Below are 24220 nucleotides of genomic sequence, written 5' to 3'. Positions count from 1 at the left end.
AGGAAGTTGGTGAAGAAGAATTTGTGTAGCATGAGCTTAAGGATTTGAGACATCATCATCATTTAGCACTCATTTGAGATAAAAAAGCCCAAAACATGCCTCATGAATTCTTAGATCTCTTGTATTGGGGTTTTGGACCTTTTTTATGACAACCCGAAACTTCTTTTTTTTTTGTACGAACCATTTCAAAATCAATTAATTCTGATTTATTTCTAATCTCGTTAGCACTATTTTGGGTCTAATTGAATATTCTAAGCTCAGTTCAATCAAGGTCCGGGCCGAACACCCCTTAGAGAGGAGTGTACGACCGTAAACTCGAGTTTACGGCCGTACACCCCCACCCACCCCTTGGCCAAAAACTCATCCCTATATAAGGGATGTTTGGTCTTCATTTCACACTTTACTCACTTCAAAGGCTTTCTCTCTCTACTCTCTCTCTCTCTCTCTCTACATCCATCGATTTTGCTCAAGGATCCTCAAAAATGTAAGTGATCCTCCATCTTAATTGTGTTTTAATCTCTTATCTGGTGATGAATCCATGTTCCTACCTCATTTATCTCATCTTTGTCTAGATCTCCTCTCTCACCATGAACACCAAGAACACACACTAGTTCTTGGTGGCTAAAAACCCAATTTCAAGCTTCCTTAAAGTAAGTAATTGCTTCCTATGTTTGTTATCTACTAGAAATTCTTGTTATTCACCTTGAAATCGACCCAAAAGACATGATCATGGAGGGTTTATGGTCGTAAACCATGGTGTACGGCCGTACACCCCTCATCGGCCGCAAACTCATGGGTTGTAAACCCATAGGCTGAGAACCCCATGGGTCGTAAAACCATGGATCACAAACACCTGGGCCGCAAACGCTTGGGCCGAAAACCTCATTGGGCCACAAAACCATAACCGTGCACCCCTTGTTGGACCGCAAACTCCCCTCTTCCAATCACATGTGATTCTAACACTTAGTTTCAAGTGTTTCCTAGTCTCTAAGGTGGGTTACTTCCTCATCTAATGGTATTACACCCTAATCTAATACATATATGTTCTATTATACATTAAATAGGATCCGATTGTGTCCGAGGCATCATTTGACACTCAACATCCATATCAACCTTACATTCGATTCCCACGTCAAACAGTGAGTTCATACCCCCTATGCTTTTAAGGTTTTTAAACGTTTTCAGGGGGGAATACAAGCCAAACACAAAAGGATTTTTGTGAACTAAAACAGAAATGTTTTCAACAAGTTAAAATTTGTGCAATTGATACGATCCAACACGTTTCATAAAACACATAGACATTTATTCCCTTTTGTATTATGTGGAGCATAAGGGACATTTTATAAACCTAATTGCATACTTTTCAGAATAGTACACGAACATAATATATCATTCAAACTATAATAGGTATAGTTTGCGGAATTCATTACCAATTTTATAGATTCAAACTACATATACGGTCGAACATATAAACTATGAAAGATTTAGTTTATCTATTTCTACATACAGATAACAAGAGTATCATACTAAATAATTACTTTGCGTATAATTATTTATACTCTACCCAGTACACAAACGATTTCTAACACGAGAACAACGATACAGAAAAACACGTAAACTAGTTAATACAGGATTGTGAGACATCTCTTCATTGTACCCTTCGGGTTACTGGTAAATCCTCCACATTTTGTATAGCCAGAATCTCCTGGAGGGAGAGCGTGAGATTTGTGAATAGATCTATTCGGGACCGACAATCCCACACCTTAATTGTTAGCTACAGTTAGGTAGGCATGCCTGGGGTGATAAATTTCGTAACACACGATGCCTGAAGAAACGTCGCGTAGGTCATCCGTCATATTAGCATGGTTATACGAAATCACAATAGTATAAACTAACCTTGTTTACGGGATTATCATTCTTCAATAGTTTTATTTTAATTAATAAGACTACCTACATACTACACTGGAGGGTATTCTAGGGATACAACATTTGGTTTTATTCTAAGTAATAAGACTATTTTACATATTGGTGGTAGCCAGGGTTTTCAACAGATCATACCACTCATACTGTAATCAACAAACATGATCGAAAATACGGGATTTTCTGGAAAATCAAACAAACATTTATACAAATTCAGTGACTAGTTTACAATTCAAAAACATACTTATGAACTCACCAGCTTTATGCTGATATGTTTTCAAAATCGCTTGTATTCTTAGGACAACAATAGACAAGTATACTAGCCGACTTTTGGAGAAGACAAAGCATTTTGGAGTCGCGTCTTTATCTTTTGCTACTTTCGATGTATACGAATCTTATATCAAACAAATGTAAATATTCACATTATAATGATTACTATGATGCAACTGTTGTGATACTACATATGACGTCACCCACCTCCGAACATTTCTGTCGTTTGTTTTACGGTTCGGGGGTGTGACAGATTGGTACAGAGCTATTGTTTATAGTGAACTAACTATACCAAACCTTACTTCGTATACAACTATAAACACTAAGGGGCTGAAGTGCTCTGAACTAAAAGTATACTTTTAAAATATAAGTATTTTATAAGAAGTATACAAGTATACCTACATACCAGAAACAATATCGTAAGTAGAACAAAACAAAAGTATTTGGATGTTGGACACTGCGATTAAACCTGGGCAGTTATGTAATCATGTCTAGGGTCAATATAGACTGATCAACTATATTTATTCGAGGCATGACCAACATGTGCTTAGGAGTGACTGTGGTGTTGCAGCAAGCCTAAAACTTACCAAGTATTCATACACTAGGATATCAATAGAACAAAACATACAACTTAAAATACTATAGGTGTATTTTAGCCAAAGTCAAATACATTGCAGGGATTCATTTCCAAGTGTTGCTACTCATTCCTTTTAGCGATAGTTTACTTGCATTAGTAACTCTTCCTTGTTTATCGCTTAGTAGAACACTCTATCTATCAGGCTGAGATATATCTTGTTTTATATCTCTTGATTCAAATTCTAAGGGACTTATCATCTTCTTCTTCCTGATTATTTTAGAACAAGATGCCTCCATAGAAAACACCCAATAGAAAGAACAACAATCCCCCGACAGATCCAGCACCGCCATCTCCTCAGTTCGATCCTGCTATGTTCTAGGCAATAGTTACGGCCGCGGTGGCTTTCGCAATTTCACAGATAAATCCTGGCGGCTCTAGCGGGTCAGGAAGTGGTGCCCAACCCCTCAATCTCGATGAAAGCCAAGGACACCAGAAGGAGTGTTCCTACAAAGATTTTATGAACGCCAAGCCCAAAACCTTCGACGGCAATGGAGGTGTTATTGCCCTAACTCGCTGGATCGAGAAAATAGAATCAGTCTTCGAGATCCGTGCTTGTTCCGAAGCACACAAAGTGAGGTTTGCAGATTTCACTTTCACCGACAGAGCACTGACCTGGTTGAATATTCGGGTCAAATCCCTAACCCTGCCAGTGGCAAATGTCATGGGTTAGGAAAGCTTGAAGGAACATATGCTTGCAGAATACTGCCCAAGGCGCGAGATGCAGAAACTGGAGCACGAACTTTGGAACCTAAAGATGAAGGGTTCTGACATTGCCTCCTATACAGCTAGATTTTGTGATCTAGCTCTCCTCTGTCTGGGAATGATCACCCCGGAAATCAAGAAAATAGAAAGGTACATATGGGGATTGACGCCCCCGACCCAAGGAAATGTTTTGGTTGCTAGGCATATAACTTTTGACAGTGCCAAGTGTCTGGCGCAGACTCTCATAGATCATGGAGTTGATCTTGATACAGCAGCAACCGCTCCCGAACCAGAAAAGGCGAGTAGTGGGAAGAGAAAGTTCTGGAAACAACGTAAGGTCCAGTGAGCCCTCCAAGAAACAACAAGTTGTGGCAGTCCACGATGCCACTACTCCTACCGCTGCTCCTGCAGCTTAAGCACCTACCAGCGGATATACTGGTACCCTCCCTTGGTGCAGCAAGTGCAATTATCATCATAATCCTGACCCATGCTGTGAAATGCTCTGTAACAGCTGTGGAAAGAAGGGGCACACAAGTCGTTTTTGCAAAACACCAGTCCAACCAACCAATCAGGCCTCTCGAGCTGGTATTGGTCAAGATTGTTATGGCTGTGGGGAAGTCGGGCATTATAAGAGAAATTTCCCCAAGGCAAAAACAACTGGAAACACAGGGAAAGTACTAACAATGGGCCAAGAGGAGGCAGTTGCTGACCCTACCGTTGTTATGGGTACGTTCCTCCTTGACAACTCTTATGCATGCATTCTTTTCGATTTTGGTGCGGAGAGAAGTTTTGTTAGTCATGCATTCAAACATCTTCTCAAACATAAACCCCAACCCTTAACCGAAACATTTACTGTTGAGATGGCTAACGGTGAGAAAGAGAGCGCTAACGATATATTCCTTGGCTATAGCCTTACCCTGAACGATCATTCCTTTCCCATCAACCTCATGCTAGTTTCCATAAAAAGTTTCGATGTCATCATTAGCATGGATTGGTTGAGCCCCAATCTTGCTGATATCCTTTGTTACGAAAAAGCTATCTGTCTCAATTTTCCTTCTGGTGAAACCCTCGTGATTTATGGCGATAAACTAAGCTCGAACCTCCGTATCATTTCGAGCATTAAAGCCCAAAATTTTCTGCGAAAGGAATGTCATGCATTCCTAGCCCATGTCATTAACAAAAAGCAGGAAGTTAAAGACCTCGAGAGCATCCCCGAAGTCTGCAACTTTCCTGATGTCTTTCCCCAAGAGCTCCCGGGAATCCCTCTCGAGCGCCAAGTCAAATTTCGTATCGATCTAATCTCCGGAGCTACCCTCGTAGCTAAATCCCCTTACCGTCTAGCGCCAACAGAAATTCAAGAGTTATCCAGCCAGCTCAATGAGTTACTCAGCAAAGGATTTATCAGACCGAGTTCCTCACCTTGGGGAGCCCTGGTCTTATTTGTGAAAAAGAAGGATGGATCTTTTCGGATGTGCATTGATTATCGCGAAGTAAACAAGACCACCGTGAAAAACCGTTATCCTCTTCCTCGAATCGACGACCTTTTTGACCAACTTCAAGGAGCCATCTACTTCTCAAAAATGGACCTAAGATTAGGGTACCATCAACTGCGAGTTCACGAGGGTGATGTTCCTAAGAAAGCATTTCGGACTCGATATGGTCACTACAAGTTTGTAGTAATGCCCATTGGTCTAACCAACGCACCGGCAGTATTCATGGATTTGATGAATCGGTTGTGTCTTCCTTTCCTAAAAAAGTTCGTAATCGTGTTGATTGACGATATACTTGTCTACTCCCGAAGTGAGGAAGATCATAGCAAGAACTTGAGGTTAGTGTTAGAAACTCTAAGGACGGAGAGGCTATACGCGAAATTCTCCAAGTGCGAATTCTGGATTCGAAAAGTAACCTTCTTAGGTCATGTAGTAAGCGAGGGAGGCATACACGTGGACCCTTCTAAGATCAAAGTGATAGAAAACTGGTCTGCACCGAAGATGCCCATGGAAATCCGTCACTTCTTGGGCCTCGCTGGCTATTATCACATGTTTATCCAAAATTTCTCCAGGATTTCCAAAGCCTTAACCACTCTGACTCAGAAAGGCGTACCCTTTTGTTGAAGTGAAAAGCAAGACACTACGTTCCAAACATTGAAGCAGGCCCTATGCAGCCCACCTATCTTGTCTCTACCTGAAGGGAAGGAGGACTTCGTTGTCTACTGTGATGCATCAAATCAGGGCCTAGGCTATGTGCTCATGCAGCGAGGAAAGGTTATTGCTTATGCCTCAAGACAGTTGAAAGCACACGAAGTCAATTATAGAACTCATGATCTGGAGTTGGGAGTAGTAGTCTTCGCATTGAAGATGTGGAGACATTACCTCTGCGGAACCAAGTGCACCGTCTTTACCGATCACAAAAGCCTACAACATATCTTCGATCAGAAAGAGTTAAATATGAGGCAACGGCGATGGGTAGAGCTACTCAGTGATTATGAGTGCGAAATACACTACCATCCCGGCAAGGCCAATGTGGTGGCGGATGCCCTCAGCCGAAAATAGTACTCAGGTCGTAGTGTGAAAGCACTAACCATGACCATCCATTCCCACTTATCTGCACAAATCAGAGAGGCTCAGCTAGAAGCTTTAAAACCATAAAACAAGCCGGATGAAGCTTTGAGAGGAATGGAGAAGAACTTAGAGATCAAGGGAGACAGAGTCTATTATTTCATGGACCAGATCTGGACCCCAAAATTCGGTGGTTACAGAGAGGTGGTCATGAATGAAGCTCACAAGACTAGATACTCTGTTCATCCATGCTCGGATAAGATGTACCTAGATATCAAGAAGTTGTATTGGTGGCCAAACATGAAAGCGGAGATCGCTACCTTCGTGGGCAACTGCCTGGCTTGCGCCAAGGTGAAGGTCGAATATCAGAAGCCCTCGGGTCTGCTCCAGCAGCAAGAGATACCTGAGTGGAAGTGGGAGAGAATTACTATGGATTTTATCACTAAATTACCCAAATCTCCGAGTGGGTATGACACCATATGGGTAATAGTCGACCGATTGACCAAATCCACCCACTTCCTGCCAATCAAAGAAACTTTCAAGATGGAAAGACTCACGCGAATTTACATCCAAGAGATAGTCTGATTGCATGGTGTGCTGGTGTCCATCATCTCCGATTGAGATAACAGGTTTACCTCGAGATTTTGGCAGTCACTACAGAAAGCTCTTGGAACTAAGTTGGATATGAGAACAACTTACCATCCTCAGACAAATGGCAAGACTGAGAGGACCCTTCAGACATTGGAACACATGCTGAGAGCATGTGTCATAGACTTCGGTAAGTCGTAGGACACCCATTTTCCCTTGGTTGAGTTCTCCTACAACAACAGTTATCATACCAGTATCAAGGTTGCGCCTTTTGAAGCCCTGTATGGCCGTAAGTGCAGATCCCCTTTGTGTTGGGCTGAGGTGGGCGACATGCAGCTAGCCAAGGGACAAGTCCCCGAAAACACTCTCACTGGTCCAGAGATCATCCGCAAAACTACAGAAAAGATCGTACAAATATGGGAACGACTGAAAGCTTCGAGAGACTGACAAAAGAGCTACGCTGATAAGAGATGAAAACCCTTGGAGTTCCAGGTTGGAGACTGTGTTCTATTGAAGTTCTCGCCCTGGAAAGGCATGATACGCTTTGGAAAGCGTGGAAAGCTAAATCCAAGAAACATGGACCATTCGAGATCCTCGCTAGGATCGGTCCCGTTGCGTACAAACTTCGTTTACCTCAAGAACTTAGCAACATCCATCCCGTCTTCCACGTCTCGAATCTTAAAAAGTGTTTATCCGATGAGACCCTTATAATCCCTCTCGATGTGATTGAAATCAACGAGATCCTTAACTTTGTGGAAGAACCAGTCGAAATCATGGATCGGGAATCAAACGAACAAAGCAAAGTCACATACCAATAGTGAAAGTTCGCTGGAATGCCAGGCGGGGACCTGAATTTACCTGGGAGCGCGAAGATTCAATGAAATAGAAATATCCGCATCTCTTTCCGAGTCCATAAATTGTATTCTATGTTTGAATTTGTGGACAAAATTCCCTCTAACGGAGGGATGATGTGACAACCCGAAATTTCTTTTTTTTTTTTTGTACGAACCGTTTGAAAATCAGTTAATTCAGATTTATTTCTGATCTCGTTAGCACTATTTTGGGTCTAATTGAATATTCTAAGCTCAGTTTAATCAAGGTTTGGTACCGAGAAGGAGTTTTCCTAAGTCATACAGTAGCATCCGGGCTGAACACCCCTTCGAGAAGAGTGTACGGCCGTAAACTCGAGTTTACGGCCATACCACCCCACCCACCCCTTGGCCGAAAACTCATCCCTATATAAGGAATGTTTGGTCTTCATTTCACACTTTACTCACTTCAAAGGCTTTCTCTCTCTCTCTCTCTCTCTACTCTCTCTCTCTCTAAATCCATCGATTTTGCTCAAGGATCCTCAAAAATGTAAGTGATCCTCCAACTTAATTGTGTTTCAATCTCTTATCTAGTGATGAATCCATGTTCCTACCTCATTTATCTCATATTTATCTATATCTCCTCTCTCACCAAGAACACCAAGAACACACACTAGTTCTTGGTGGCTAAAAACCCCATTTCAAGCTTCCTTATAGTAAGTAACTGCTTCCTATGTTTGTTATCTACTAGAAATGCTTGTTATTCACCTTGAAATCGACCCAAAAGACATGATCATGGAGGGTTTACGGCCGTAAACCCATGTGTACGGCCATACACTCCTCATCGGCCGCAAACTCATGGGCTGTAAACCCATAGGCCGAGAACCCCATGGGCCGTAAACCCATGGACCGCAAACACTTGGACCGCAAACTCTTGGGCCAAAAACCTCATTGGGCCGCAAACCCATGACCGTAAACCCATTGTTGGACTGCTAACTCCCCTCTTCCAATCACATGTGATTCTAACACTTAGTTTTAAGTGTTTCTTAGTCTCTAAGGTTGGTTCCTTCCTCGTCTAATGGTATTACACCCTAATCTAATACATATATGTTCTATTATACGTTAAATAGGATCCGGTTGTGTCCGAGGCATCATTTGACACTCAGCATCCATATCAACCTTACATTCGAATCCCACGTCAAACAGTGAGTTCATACTCCTACACTTTTAAGGTTTTTAAACGTTTTCAGGGGGAATACAAGCCAAACACAAAAGGATTTTTTTGAACTAAAATAGAAATGTTTTCAACAAGTTAAAAACTTGTGCAATTGATACGATCCAACACGTTTCATAAAACACATAGGCATTTATTCCCTTTTGTATTATGCGGAGCATAAGGAACGTTTTCTAAACATAATTGCATAGTTTTCAGAACAGTACATGAACATAATATATCAGTCAAACTACAATAGGTATAGTTTGGGGAATTCATTACCAGTTTTACAGATTCAAACTACGTATACGGTTGAACATATAAACTATGAAAGATTTAGTTTATTTATTTCTACATACATATAACAAGAGTATCATACTAAATAATTATTTTGCGTATAATTATTTATACTCTACCCAGTACACAAATGATTTATAACACGAAAACAACGATACAGAACAACACGTAAACTAGTTAATCCAGGATTGTGAGACATCTCTTCATTGTACCCTTCCGGGTACATGTAAATCCTCTACATTTAATATAGCCAGAGTCTCCTGGAGGGAGAGCGTGAGATTTGTGAATAGATCTATTTGGGACTGACAATCTCACACTTGAACTGTCAGCTACAGTTAGGCAGGCATGCATGGGGTGACAAATTTCGTAACATACGACGCCTGAAGAAACGTCGCGGAGGTCATCAGTCATATTAGCATGGTTATACGAACTCACAATAGTATAAACGTACCTTGTTTATGGGATTATCATTCTTCAATAGTTTTATTTTAATTAATAAGACTACCTATATACTACACTGGAGGGTATTCCAGGGATACAACATTTGGTTTTATTCTAAGTAATAAGACTATTTTACATACTGGTGGTAGCCAGGGTTTTCAACGGATCATACTACTCATACTATAATCAACAAACATGATAGAAAATATTGGATTTTCTGGAAAAGAAAAAAAACATTTATACAAATTCAGTGACTAGTTTACAATTCAAAAATATACTTATGAACTCACCAGCTTTATGCTGATATGTTTTCAAAATCGCTTGTATTCCCAGGACAACAGTAGACAGGTACACTAGCCGACTTTTGGAGAAGACAGAGCATTTTTGAGTCTTGTCTTTATCTTTTGCTACTTTTGATGTATACAAATATTATATCAAACATATGTACATATTCGTATTATAATGTAATGCTTGTGTTTACTTTGATTACTATGATGCAATTTTTGTGATAATACATATGACGTCACCCACCTTCGAACGTTTCCGCCGTTTGTTTTACGGTTCGGGGGTGTGACATTTGTGGTCCCAAGAATGGAGCTTTCTGGTTCCAAATTTGTTTCTAGGCTTAGGGTTGCCACCCTTAGTGTTATTTGAGTCCCAAAGACAAACAAATTACCATCTTGAAGGTCTTGATGTGGTCATGCATGAGTATTAGTCATTTATATGGAAGCAGGTTGTCATATTTCAAGTTTGGGTCCATTTGGGGGTTTGCAAGCCACCAAGTAATCGACTTTATTGGTTAAGACACTTTATTGGACTTAGATATGTGTTTGGAACTTTAGGTCTTAAGGGGTTAAGCTTTTTTTTGAGATTATGGCTTAACAAGGGAGTACGTTGTGCGTACAAGCCCGTACGCGCAACGTATAAGCCATGCAACATGTACGCGTAACGTACAGAGGAGTACACTTCGCATACTCACTGGATTTGGGCTTTGAATCATTTGGGCCTCGATTTGGGCCATTCCTTGGAAATTGCTATTTTGGGACATAGTAGGCCACCAGAAATCATCTTTTAGGCCAAAAATATGTTTGGGCTTAAAGGAAGGCCCATTTGAGGAGTTAGGGCCAATTTAGAAAATCAATCCATTGGTTTGCCACTAGTGGGCTTGGAAAGGCTATCTAGAATTGGGCCTTTCATGTTATGGATTTGGGCCTAGGTCATGGACTAGATTTGATCAGGGGTAAAACGGTCATTTTACCCTAAGAAGGATTATTGGGTTTTGACTAAGTGTTATTTTGTACTAATAGCTCGGGAAGTCGTTAGAGCAGCTGCTAGAGATTTCTTACCATGAGATTCTGCATTCAGCTTTGCGAGGTGAGTTTTCCTCCCGTTTGAACTAGTCGAAGGCACCAATGCTGGCCCATATGTATAACTGTATGTATTCTGGACTAAGGTCCTGTAACACTCCAAATCAGGTATTACCTTTGGAACCCTTGAGATTATAAATATTGCATGATGGTCCCTTAAGTACGCTAGGCTCACTTTAGGAGTATGCTTAGCGTACCATGCATGGATGATCGCGGAGGGCCAACATGTATGTTGGGCGTACCAAAGGGTACATGGGGCGTACGTGACGAATGTTCAAACCCTAATTTCCGGACTTAAGACCTATATAAGCCTCATTATCTCATTTGGGCTTCACCCTAACCAGCCTCCTTCACCCTCAAACGCCCCTGAAAACCCTTAAATCATTAGAGAGTGTGTTCTTGAGCTTGTGAGTGTTTAAACACCATCCTTTTGGTGTGTTAGATACAAGGAAGATGAAGAATAAGGCTTGAACAAGGAAGGGCTTCTGGATCTTACATTTTGAGCAGCTTAGAAAGCATGAGGAGGTAAAAAGCTTTCACCTTGGTCATCAATTTCATTCCTAGAGCTAGGGTTTTCTTTTTAGTCCCTTTTCGTGCTCTTGAACCACCTCTTGAGAGTTTAAGCAACTCTAGAGCTTGGGGAGGATAGATCTGAAGTCCTTTGGTCCATTTATAGCATAAAAATGGAGTATTGATGGGTGTTTTGACCTCATACATGGATTAAGACTCTTGGAAAGGTCTTAATGGGTTGTTGCGAGCATATGGAACATGGAAAGGAATAAAGTTGCCAATTTTATGCCGTAGGATGTCTTAATGGACTCAGATCTAAATATTGGACGTTGGAACATCAAGTATTAAGCGCTTAATGGAAAATGTGCTTAATCTGCCTGTACGTTGGGCGTAGTATGGCGTACGCAGCGTGTACAACTCAGGGACTTAATACACTAAGCATACAGGAGTGGTACTAGGGCGTACTCACTCAGATGGACTTGGACTCGTTTTGGGCTTGTAAGCCCTCTAGGCCTTAATCAGTTATTGGGCCTGGTCATGTTTTGAGCTAGTGGGCAAATTTTTCTGTTTTGGGCCATGATTGCTATAGTTGGGCTTTACTGGGCCATGAGGCCCATTAATGTTTTTTTGGACATAGACTTTGGGCCCATTAGAAATGGGAGACTTTGAGGCCATTATGAAAGGACTTGTGGATTGGGTTCTTTAATTGGATTCTATTCAACCCTAACCTTAGGTTAATGGTACTATTGTTCAGCATGGGTGGTCACAGACTGTTAGGAGAGCAGCTTTCAGATTCAGCAAATAGATGTGAGTCTCCTCACCATACCAATGGGTCGAAGGCACCAATGCCGATCCATTTAGTTAGTTGTAGTGTTTATTGTGGATTCGCTACTGCTATGTCGGGTATGCACCTGAAGATTATACATACATACATACATACATACATACATACATACATACATACATACATACACACATACATACATACATACATACATACAATACATACATACATACATACATGTGTTGATGCAATTAATACCATGAAAAAAACTGACCTTGTTTGGTATCAGGAAGACGCACTTCATTAGGGGACACTTTTGAATCCTGTTTAAATAATAATTATAAAAAAAATGCTTAATTAATTTCTAAAATGTTAGTTTATTATACCTTTCTTCCATGTGTGAAGTCAAATAGTCAATAGTAGGGCCTCCAGTCACCTCAACCGCAACAACTCCAACAAGCTATACAACATTTCATCATAAGTTTGGAGATTAAAAGGGTGAATTTAAAGTGAAAAGATCCAACATGTTTAAGAGAGATGATTTGTGGTTTGTATTTAAGCAATTAATTAATCACCTAATAGAGATCAGCATAAGTAACTCTTGGGGTGTTTGGCCTTCACTTCTTCTGTTATTAATGTCACATACATCAATACTGTTCTCAAAAGGGATTATATATATATATATATATATATATATATATATTAATGTTTATTACATAAAGGCATAGAAACTTACCACATAGATCAATAGCAATTTTCAGACTAGTGTTTGCTGCATGCATATATTCTTCCTTGTTCCTGATTGATCCATTTGGGCCTCCTGTCTTTGTTTTAGCATCATAAGTCCCTGCATCATGCCATCTGCATTCCCCAAAAAAGTCTCAGTTATAGATCATTAACACTTAAAAGCAATGTTATACTTTAGACTTAATCATAAGTCATCCCGTCTGCCAACTACAACATCATTATAGAGAATGCATTTACTTTGTTGCACAACATCAATGCTATAGTGTTCTAAAACATCTATAATCCATATTTTATCATTTGACAGATTAAGCAACAAATGAACGAACTAATTTACATAATGGAATTGGAAAGAAATGTCGATATCAAGAAGATTTAAGAAACTAATTTAAGAAACTTGTAAGTAATCGATCAGCAAAGATAGAATAACGATTCCAGTAATACCGATCAGTTAATAGGTCACAAATAATACCTAGGCACTAGAACATTAATTAAGCTCTTAATCTAATAGCTATACAAATCATAGATCTAAACGTGATTCATGAATTCATACGCACAGAAAAGATAAGAAATCACGTACGCTAATCGAAGCATAATTGGAGCACATTTTTTGTTGGAGATGAGGGCACGAAGATCTAGACGAGCGTTTTCTATCTCCTTCTAATATGATGCATCCACTACAAGAGCTGCTACTGTCGCCATTTATGCTTCGGTCAGTTAATTTCTCCTTAAAAAAACCCAATCACATCAAATTACTTAGTAATTCCATATACTAACTCTTATCAAACACAACTAAGTTAATTCTTTCTAAAGCTCTAAAATCACTTCAAAATGTACGAAATCTCATTTGATTTTTAATAGAATCATGATACTCGTACAAAAATCAGATCGACTTCGATGAATTTTACAGATTCATGATTTTCAAGTTCCTTGAACATGCACCTGAGTACTAGATCGAATCAATAACAAACTTCTTCGTTCTCGTGTTATATATATGGAGAGAGATAGAGAGAGAGAGAGAAGAAGAAGAAGAAGAAGAAGAAGAAGAAGAAATGAATCAGAAAGAAGACACACGAATGATCGAGTATGAGGCGTGGAGAAGAAGAGAATAAATGGAGGGAAACTTATAGTATAAATAGCCAGACTCTTCCTACAGAGTGCATATTTTCAAACACAGAATATTGTACAAATATCAATACGTAGAGTACAACAACTTTGATGATTCCTCTAATTTTAAGATTTCCAGCTGTGGAAACAATCAATTATATATAGGTGTGATAAAAAACCAAAATCGAATAACCAAATTGAACCAAATAATGTTTGGTTTATTTTGTTCAGGTTATTTGGTTATTCGGTTAATTTGGTTTGGTTTTTGTTAAATTTTCATGATTTTGGTTAATCCAAAAAAATTGAATAAATTATTTAATTAATATATATTTGTATAGTTTATATCTACAAATTAACATTTTAAATTTAAATTGATAAATAGTTACTAAAAAATATTTTCATAATTCCATATTTAGTTATTAACCATTAAAATTTTATATTGTTTATATATTGTATTAAAAAGTAACATAAAATACCTGTTTCCGACTGGTGTTGGTGGTGTGATTGGACCACATAAATCTCTATGCACGAGTTTTAGCCGTTCTTTACCCTTAAATTTGGTATGCTTAGGATAGGATTTTCGAGCTTGCTTGGAGATTAAGCAAGCTTCACACAAGCTTGTAGGAACTTCAATTTTGGGTAAACCTTCCACCATTCTTGTATCCGCCATGTGTTTTAATGCATTGAAGTTCACAAGTCCAAATCGTTTGTGTTAAAGCCAAGATGTCTCGCTTTGTTCTGCAAGTAAGCACTTCGAAACTTCTTCCTCGAGTATAGTTTTGTACAAACGATTGCTTGAGTATTGAACTTTTAATAATAATTTTCTTTGTGGATCATGAATCCATAAATACAATCCAAGTATCACAATTTGATCTCCATGTTGAGCTAATTGTCCAAAGCTAATAATATTGCTACATGACCTAGGTATATAGTATACCTCTTTCAACAATCTACTTTCACCATTCTTGCATTTGAATATAATTGAACCCTTCCCCTCTATTCACTCTCTAGATCCATACCAAATTTCACATAACCTCCAGTAGACACAGATCAAGGGTTCGAAATTTTCCCTTTTCGCCAGTCATGTGGTTGCTTGCTCCATTGTCGAGATACTACACTTTTGATTTGGTTGGAGTTTGTTCACTTGATCTTAGCTTGGGATTAAATTTTTCCTCATTCAAGTAAACTTCATCATATACTTGGCTTGCAAGCATAAGTGTTGGCTCATGATCGTTCTGTTGTTGAGTTAGGTTGGCTTCATGATTCCTCTCACGATGTGGGTTCTTGCACTCAGCAGCGTAATGACCAAACTCTTGAAAATTATAGCATTGAACTTTAGAATTATCACGAGGTTGATACAAGTCATTCTTTCCTTTGTTTTGTTGATTACCACCACCTCGTCATTTGTTGGAGTTGTTGGAATTGTTGTAACCACCTCTTCCTCATCCTCGTCCTCGTGTTCCACCACCTCGATTATTATTATAATTATTGTTACGTTGTTTTGAACGATCTTCATTATTTTTCTTCTTTGCCCGTTCCGACCACTCTTCATGTGTTAACAATAGCTTCTTCTCTTCGGATTCTTTATGAACCCCAATACAAATCTCATGAGCTTTTAATCTTCCAACCACCTTCAAAAGTCATCTCGTCGAGATCTCCAAATTGTTCAATTGTTGATGCAAGCTGAATGAATTTGAAGGGTACGACTCGTAACAACTTTTTCACAACATAAGATTCTTCAACTGTTTCACCAAGAGCTCGAATATTGCTTACAATACCTTTAATTTTTGCAAAAAAAATCGTTTACGATCTATGATGCACTCATGTTCATCATCTCAAATTTGGCTTTGAGAGTTTGAACTCTGGCTATTTTGACTCGATCTGCTCCTAAGTACATTGTCTTCAGTGTTTCTAAAACGTGTTTTTAAAATCTCGAAATAAGGTAGACACTCAAATTGAATAAAAATGTGTTTTTAAAATCTCGAAACAGGAAAGAAGTTTTCTTTCTCTCCCTTAAAATTGGTTGGTGGGAAAGAGAAGTTATGGGTGCATGAGGATGTGATTGGTGAGACAATGCGCCGATTATTTACGTTTTTATGTATATTTGTTGTTTCTAGCTACTTCTAAAAAACTATGTTTCCTTTTATATGTTGTTTCTAACCTTATTTTTCAATAGTTTATCCTTATTTTTCATTTTTTATATAGAGCTGGTGGTTTTTGTAGGTCTGTGCTCGAGAAAGAAGAAGGATTTTGTTTATCTATATTTGGGAGTTTTGGATGTTGGGTTTGTGGATTAATCCAAGAAATAGATGGTACTTAATTTAGACTATGAAATGGATTTTGGGTTTGTACGGGTTTTTTTGGTTAACTAATTTTTAGAGTGATTTCAATTTGTATATCATTATCAGTTTAGAATAGTTGCCAATATATCTAGATTTGGATTTGGATTTTTTTTTTATTTGGTATGTTGCATTGTATGCATTATTTTATCATATGTTTATGTCATTTAGCATTATTTTATGTACATAATGATGCTATGCACAACATCTTGGGGATGCACACATTTTTGTGGTGTGGTACACTTGAAGTTTTATGGTGTTGTTTTCCGGTTTCAGGATGTGGGAAAGCAACTTCATATGCCGGTAGATGATTACTTTTGGTAGAATAAAAAAACAACATATAAAGGAAAAAAAAACACAGAAGGAAGGAAAAGGAAAAAAGAAAAAAGATTAGTCGTATTAACATAAATCAAAACAGACTCGTGTTATTTACTTTCAAATATAATATAAAAAGTAGACTCATAGACTCGAAACAACTTATAATATAAAACGTAGACTCGAAACAACAACCTGACGCTACTCATAATATAATAAACAAAGACCTGACGCTACTCATAATATAATAAACAAAGACCTGACAACAACTACTTGATTTTACCGACGCTACTCATTTTATCCAGAAAACGTAGGATGCATACACAGAACCAAAAAGAATAACCAGACCACCAGCTCCCATATAGACCGCAAAATTGGTATGACAACCAATAATGCTAATTATCAGCATTATTGTAGCTTCGAAACTCAGGAATGTAGCTCCCCACATGACATTCCTGCAAAAGATATAAGCGTTGTTCCACCTCCACAACTCTTCCCCTTTACCAGTCATGTAAACGACGATAACAAACATAGAGAGAAGCAAACCATAACCAGCCGAATACATTATTAGATTGAAGCTCCAGGTATCGCTTAGCTTCGATTCTCCAACTTTGTGTGGGTCAGGTGGAGGTGGAGGTGGAGATGGAAATGGAAATGGAAATGCGGATGTTCGGTTTGGGATGTGGGGAGAAACCGTTGGTATTTCTTTCGCTCCATCGTAGTATCCGCCAGGCAGAGTCAGTAGCACCGTCAGACTTAGGGTGCCAACCAGAGTTGCCGTCCCTGCCAGCACAGCGAACTTCCGATGAACTTCCATTAACTGCCGCCTATGATCAGCCATTTCCTGCGAGAGAATCGGAGAGAATTGGTGTAAGAATTAAATACGTATAACCGATAATTACAATGAGACATGCTAGAATGAAAGTAACAGCACACAATGTTTAAAAGGAAATGTATTTTGGACATGACTCGGATCAAATAGATAGTAATAGACCTTGCAAAGCAGTAAAGAAGAATAGGAGAGACTACGTAAGAATAGGAGGAGAATGATGTAAGAATGACGGCTACGGTGGTATATAAAGGTATGATTAGGTCAAGGATAGTGGGCTAGTGGGCTCAGTGCACATTGTGGGCTACTACCAATTTTAGATTAAATATGGGCCCGTGTTATAAATGAATTCGTAAGATTTATGGGAAATATAAAATATTATAATTCAACCTTTTTGTTATATCAGGCATATTAGTGGTACGAGTTTTCATTTAAACTTTTTTTAACTTTTGTAATTTTTACTTTATTCTTTTACTATTTTTCTTTTGTGTAATTTCTATAAATTATTTTCATTGATGTAAGGATTGATATATACAATGAATTGATATAATTTGTCTTTAAACTAAAAAACAATATAATGATATCTAATTTTTATTAAAAATGAATATTATCGTGTATTATATGAGTTATCCAAAAATATAATAACATCTAACTTTTATTAACAATGAATATTATCGTGTATTATATGAGTTATCCAAAAATATAATAACTTTTTTTTATCGTAACGAAAGGTATACGTAAATATTGAATAGACGTTTTCGATTTATTATTATTATTATTTTTTTGCATAATTTCTATAAACTATATTCGTTTATGGTCGCTTATATTCGTTTATCATCTTAACAAACACATATAAATGAGCACAAATATGAAATTTCGTTCATTTATTCGCTCTTTTGTTCAGTTAACTTAAATGAACGAACATGGACAAACCATTGTCCGTGTCCGTTCGGTTTGTTTACATTATTTGGTTCGCAAAATGTTTCTGAAATAATTGAAATTGGAGTTGAAAAAAGAATATGTCAAAAATTTAAATCCAATTTCATATCTTCTTTGGTTGGCAATAAATGAAACTGGAATCAATTCCAAATTCTATTTGGTTCGTAAAAAATGAAATTAGAAACAATGTAAACTGACAAAATTACCATTTTTGTTTGTTTTCCTTAATATTACCTTATTTTCTAACTTATATATAAAGATACATTATACAAATTATGAAAATAGTAAAATTCTGATGGTGATGACAGTGGTGATGGGGCAGTGACAGTGTTGGCGGTGACGACGAAGACGGTGGTGGTGTTGGTGGTGATGGTGGTGATGACAGCGGCGGCGATGGTGGTGGTGATGGCAGCGGCAACAGAGGTGGTGGTGGTGGAAGCAACAGTGGTGGCAATGATAGTGGTGGTGGAATTGGTGTGACGTACAAAAAATACTAAGTAAAAAACTCATTTTTTTAATCAACCCAAAACACCAATCTTTCGTTGCGAAACCATCAAGTATAAAAATTATATTAATAGTTATCAGAATACATATCATATCATAAAAATACAGAACAGTGGTGGATGCGATGTATTCACGTCGAGCTCTTCCCCTTGGAACCTGAAGTACCTGAAAAACATTTGAAACGTAAATCGTAAGCACAAAGCTTAGTGAGTTCCCCAAAATACCACATATCATACATACATATTATCAACTATAACGGGTCTATTCCACCCCCGAGTCTATTTCAACTCCTTTGGTATCTTTCAACCGGTAACCGAGTCCATATCGACTCCTTCGGTATCTTTTAACCGATATCTGAGTCTACATCGACTCCTTTGATATCTTTCAACCGGTATCCGAGTCTATATCGACTCCTTCGGTATCTTTCAATCGGTATTCGAGCCTATATCAACTCTTTCGGTATCTTTCAATCGGTACGGGTCTATTTCACCCCACATACATACAACATACATGTATACATACATACATGCATACAACAAGTGTCATGAAGACAACAACCACATACGACACCTAGTGTCCTACAGTACAGTGAGAAGACTCGCCTTATTTCGTTGATAAACAAATCACACATTCGAGCTGCTGCTACAACGACTCCTCACACTAGACATATTCAAAACCAACCCTAATTAATAATTGGGATAATAACCCATAATGAATGGTCCAAATATAATCCCCATAACTAAGGGTAAAAGGTCATTCTACCCTCTCCAAGCTAGATCCAACTAAACATGGCCCACGGCCCAAAATGGCTCAAATGTGATTCTGGGAGTACTCCATGTGTACCACATCCTTAAGCCCTGCGTGCTAGATGTTCTCAGAAAAGATCACGGGAAAAAACTCGTTATGCCCCGCGTACACAAATGTTACGCCCTGTGTAAACCTATGTTGTCCAAAACCAACTTTTAAGATCTTAATTCCTAAAGACTAAACGTCTAACTTACAGATCTCAATCTTAGGAAGGTCTTAACTGATAAATTCGACAAGTTTATGATTTTGCATGGCTTAATAGAGCGCAACACCAAACCCTAAGTCCATAACACTCTTTAATAACCTTAAACTCTAGCATGAGTGAGAAATGGCAACAAAGACCTCATTATTATGACACAAGATCTTTAAAAACATCATAAAGTGGCAAAACTTGAGCTCTGGAGTAGCTTTTACTCTCAAGAACCAAACCATGGGACCAAAAGCATACAAATCTCCAAGCTAGCCTAGATCTAAGGCATAAAATCATAAAGCTGAGAGCATTATACCTCTAGAAGCTTACAAGGATGATGAAGGCCCTAGATCTTAAAGCTCTAGCCATAACAATCTTCAAGGTGAAGCTCCTACTCCTTTACTATGCTCCAAGAACACACAAAACAGGCTCACACAAGCTAATCATGGATTAGGGTTTCAAGACACTGAATGGGGAGGACGGAGGCTGAATATGGGAGGCCTCAAGGGACTCAAGGTCCTTAAATAGGGGCTCAACCCTAAAATTTAGGTTTTAGGGGCTGCATGAGTACGCCATGTGTACCTTTATGTACACACCTCATACACAAAGAAGTCCCCACTTTTTATTAAAGAATTATGCCCCGCGTATGGACCAAAGTCGCAATATTTATATTTTAAGCCAAAAAGAAAATACCTGGAAATATGGGTATTACAAATCTCCCCCACTTGAACCGACTTCGTCCTCGAAATCCGCGGCTGCAAACAATTCTGGGTAATGCTCCCTCATCTCTTCCTCAGGCCCCTACGTCCACTCTTAAATTTTCTGGTGCTGCCATTGCACCTTCACTAGACACACAATCTTGTTACGTAGGGTCTTGGTCTTCCTCTCGAGAATAACAATCGGTCTTTCTTTATAATTCAGGCGTTCATCCACCTGAATGTCCTCTAAAGGAACAACTGCGGAATCGTCCACCGAAAATTTCCGCATCTGAGAGACGTGAAAAGTATTATGAATCTGACTGGGCTCCTTGGGTAGATCCAAATGATACGCAACCCTGCCCACTTGGGCAACAACCTTGAAAGGACCGAAATACCTAGGGCCCAACTTGTCCCGCTTCCTGAACTAGATGACACCTTTCCAAGGTGACACCTTCAGGAGTACCATATCCCCGACCTGAAACTCCAAGTCTGACCGACGTATATCAGCATAACTTTTTTGTCGGCTCTGTGCGGTCTGAAGTCTCTCACGTACCTGCTGAACCAATTTGGTGGTCAGGAGCACCTCCTCTATGCTACACATAACTCGTTGAACGACCTCACCCTAGCAAATCAGGGTCCGACACTTCCTCCCATAAAGCATCTCGAAGGGAGGTCGGTTCATAATGGTGTGTTAGTTGTTGTTATATGAGAACTCTATCAATGGAAGATACAAATCCTAATTACTACCAAAATCCAATACGTACGCCCGAAGCATATCCTCAAGGGTCTGGATAATCCGCTCACTCTGACCATCAATTTGCGGGTGGAAAGACGTACATCACGGTCCAAGACCATTGATACAAGAACCCCGTGACGTGCAACCACCTCTCAAATATAGATGGCTACCAATTTATCTGCCGATATGCTCTCCTGAATAGGGATAAAATGTGCACTCTTGGTTAAACGATCCATAATGACCCAAATCGAATCCACCCCTCCCATTGTCTGTGGTAGCTTCGTAATGAAATCCATCGTGATCTCCTCCTATTTCCAAATGGAGATACACAATTACCAGAACCCCGTAATGAAATCCAACTTGTCGTGAGGTTGCTGATGCCCGACCTTGACTCTTTAAAGTCAAGCACCTTTCCACAAACCATGCCATAGCCCGCTTCATGCAGGGCCAACAATAATCAATCCGAAGGCCCTTATACATTTCTGTTGCACCCAGATAAATAGAAAACTTTGACTTATGGGCCTCTTCCATCAAAATCTGTCGCATCCCGCCCAAATATGGGACCCAAACCCTTCGATGTAAAGTCACCAAACCCTGACTATCATAACTGAAAGAGAACACCTAACCCAATATGCGTTCACTATTCTAGTGCTACTCCTTCAATGCCTTGATATGTGCCCAATGAATCTACTCCAGCAATGGAGTAACCAATGTCATCCTCAAACACAAATACTGGATGGGAATGCAAATCGCCTTGCAGCTCAGGGTATCGGCCACCACATTAGCCTTTTCGGAGTGATATAGGATTTCTCATTCGTAGTCCTTCACTATGTCGAGCCATCTACAATGTTGCATGTTCAGATTTGGCTGACCCATCAGATATTTCAAACTCTTTTGATCCATGTAGACGATACAACGAACCCCATATAAATAATGATGCCAAATCTTGAGGGTGAAAACCATAACCCTCAAATCCAAATCGGACGTAGGGTAGTTCTCCTCATGAGGCTTTAGGTATCTCGAAGCATAAGCAATCATATGACCCCTCTACATAAATACTGATGGGTTATGAGCATTCTAACATTTGTATGGTGTGCATGCAACCCTAGAAACCTTGGATCTATGTTTTCTCTATTATACATGCAAACTTTCATTTTCCAAGGTTTCATCATAACTAGCATATCATGGGGTATATGTAACATAAAAAACTAGTAGAATGACATACCTCTCTTGTAGCTTGGATTCCTTAAGACTTTGTGAGCCTAGCACCCCAAATTTGATTCCTCAAATGCTTCACACAAAACCACCAACAAATGGAATAACTTGAGAGAAGATTCTATTGCACCAACAATCGGCTAGCCCTCACTTGTATCTCTTAAGTGTCGATTTTTCTTGGATGAGGCTCCTTTATATAGTGTGCACATTAGGGTTACACCATATAACTCATGCATTTCCACATTCCTCGTGATCCATGAGTTTTAACCTCTATGGAGTATCCATGGGTCGCTACATGGGTTTAGCCCATCATGAATAACTATGGATCATAAGCCCACTATATAAGAATGAATGATTTACCAAATCAATCCCCATTTATTTAGTTAGTCTCTTTTGATCACAAAATTGATTCCAAACTAATTTTTGATCAATACTAATTATATAATTCATATTAATATATTAGAACTTATAATATATTAATAAACCATAAATATCCTCTTTTCACAAAAGTCTATCCAAATGTTCCGATGCCATGCAACCCAAATGCATCATGCCAAATCGGGTCAAGTACATACCAATTATAGTTATGGACTTATACAACCTATCCAACAGTCTCCCACTTGGATAAGTTTAATAACTATAGTTGCAAGTATGACTTCAGGATCCGGCGAACAATCGTAGCTGTTTCAAAGTCTCACGGAACTAAGTTGTGCTATTTTAGATAAGTGATCATATAATCCTCTATTCAAGATATCAGTCGGACAAATACATGGAACAACATTGTACTTATTGTCCAACAGTTTGTTTCCCGATTTTCGATTTGTTTGACATAGAACTTAATCGAACACATCAATTCAGTTCTGACCGGGCCCGACACATAAGTCAAAACAAAATCATCGAGGGGCCCAAGATATCGCTTTTAATCCTCCAAGGACCAAAAGGAACATATAAACTTCGACTCATATGCTTGTACTAACTAATCATCAAATTGTACACAACAACACGTTTTATAACATCAAGTTACTGATGCATTTTCGTACTATCAATGTACAACCAACTCATAGTCAACACCTCATATCTCTTGGTTTGAAGATTTATATGATATTACCACCTCACGATCACTCGAGATAAATTCCATGAAGTGATACAAGCGAGCGTGGGTTGATTCCAATACGCAGAACTTATGAGCACTAATGAATGTTGCAGAAACAGTTGCTATGTCTAATACAATTCAGACAAATCTACAAACCCAATTCATGACAGTCTTATTTCAATACGTACTTCCAAAGTATGATCGACTGTGGATAGTTTGAATAATATAATTATTCTGGAAGTCAAAAAATGCAAAAGGAAACAATATTTAATGGTTGACACAAGACAATACCATACTAGTAAATAAAACACTTTTTATTTAAACATCAAAAGTCAATTACATTTCAACTATTACGAGTTTCAAAAGCTATCTAATTACTAAAACTAATATCATCCTTCAGCCCAATGCGCCTCGCATGCTGTAAATGCTTAACCCTACACAGTCCCTTCGTGAGGGGATCTGCTGGGTTCTCATATGATGATATCCTCTTTGCTACGAGGAATCCTTCTTCTATTCGATGTCTAATGAAGTGATATTTTCTGTCGATGTGCCTGGATCTGTCGTGATCCCTTGGTTCCTTTGCTAAGGAAACTGCACTCTCGTTTTCA

At 38.8% G+C, this 24220-nt stretch overlaps 1 long non-coding RNA gene across 1 annotated transcript; it reads right to left on the bottom strand.

Moving 5' to 3' along the window:
* Window positions 1-16693: 16693 nt before the first annotated feature.
* On the bottom strand, window positions 16694-17641 carry LOC145094605 (uncharacterized). The gene is made up of 2 exons (XR_013703430.1): window positions 17596-17641; window positions 16694-17445 (listed from the first exon to the last, which is right to left on the bottom strand). It is a non-coding gene; the product is annotated as an uncharacterized LOC145094605 (long non-coding RNA).
* Between the last annotated feature and the right edge of the window lie 6579 nt (window positions 17642-24220).

Source organism: Lactuca serriola, chromosome 3, assembly GCF_051521515.1.
Source record: "Lactuca serriola cultivar US96UC23 chromosome 3, Lser_US96UC23_V15, whole genome shotgun sequence".
In the NCBI taxonomy this organism is placed as follows: Eukaryota; Viridiplantae; Streptophyta; class Magnoliopsida; order Asterales; family Asteraceae; genus Lactuca; species Lactuca serriola.
Note: the sequence above shows the minus strand (reverse complement) of the source record. Positions and strands in the feature narration are given on the sequence as shown.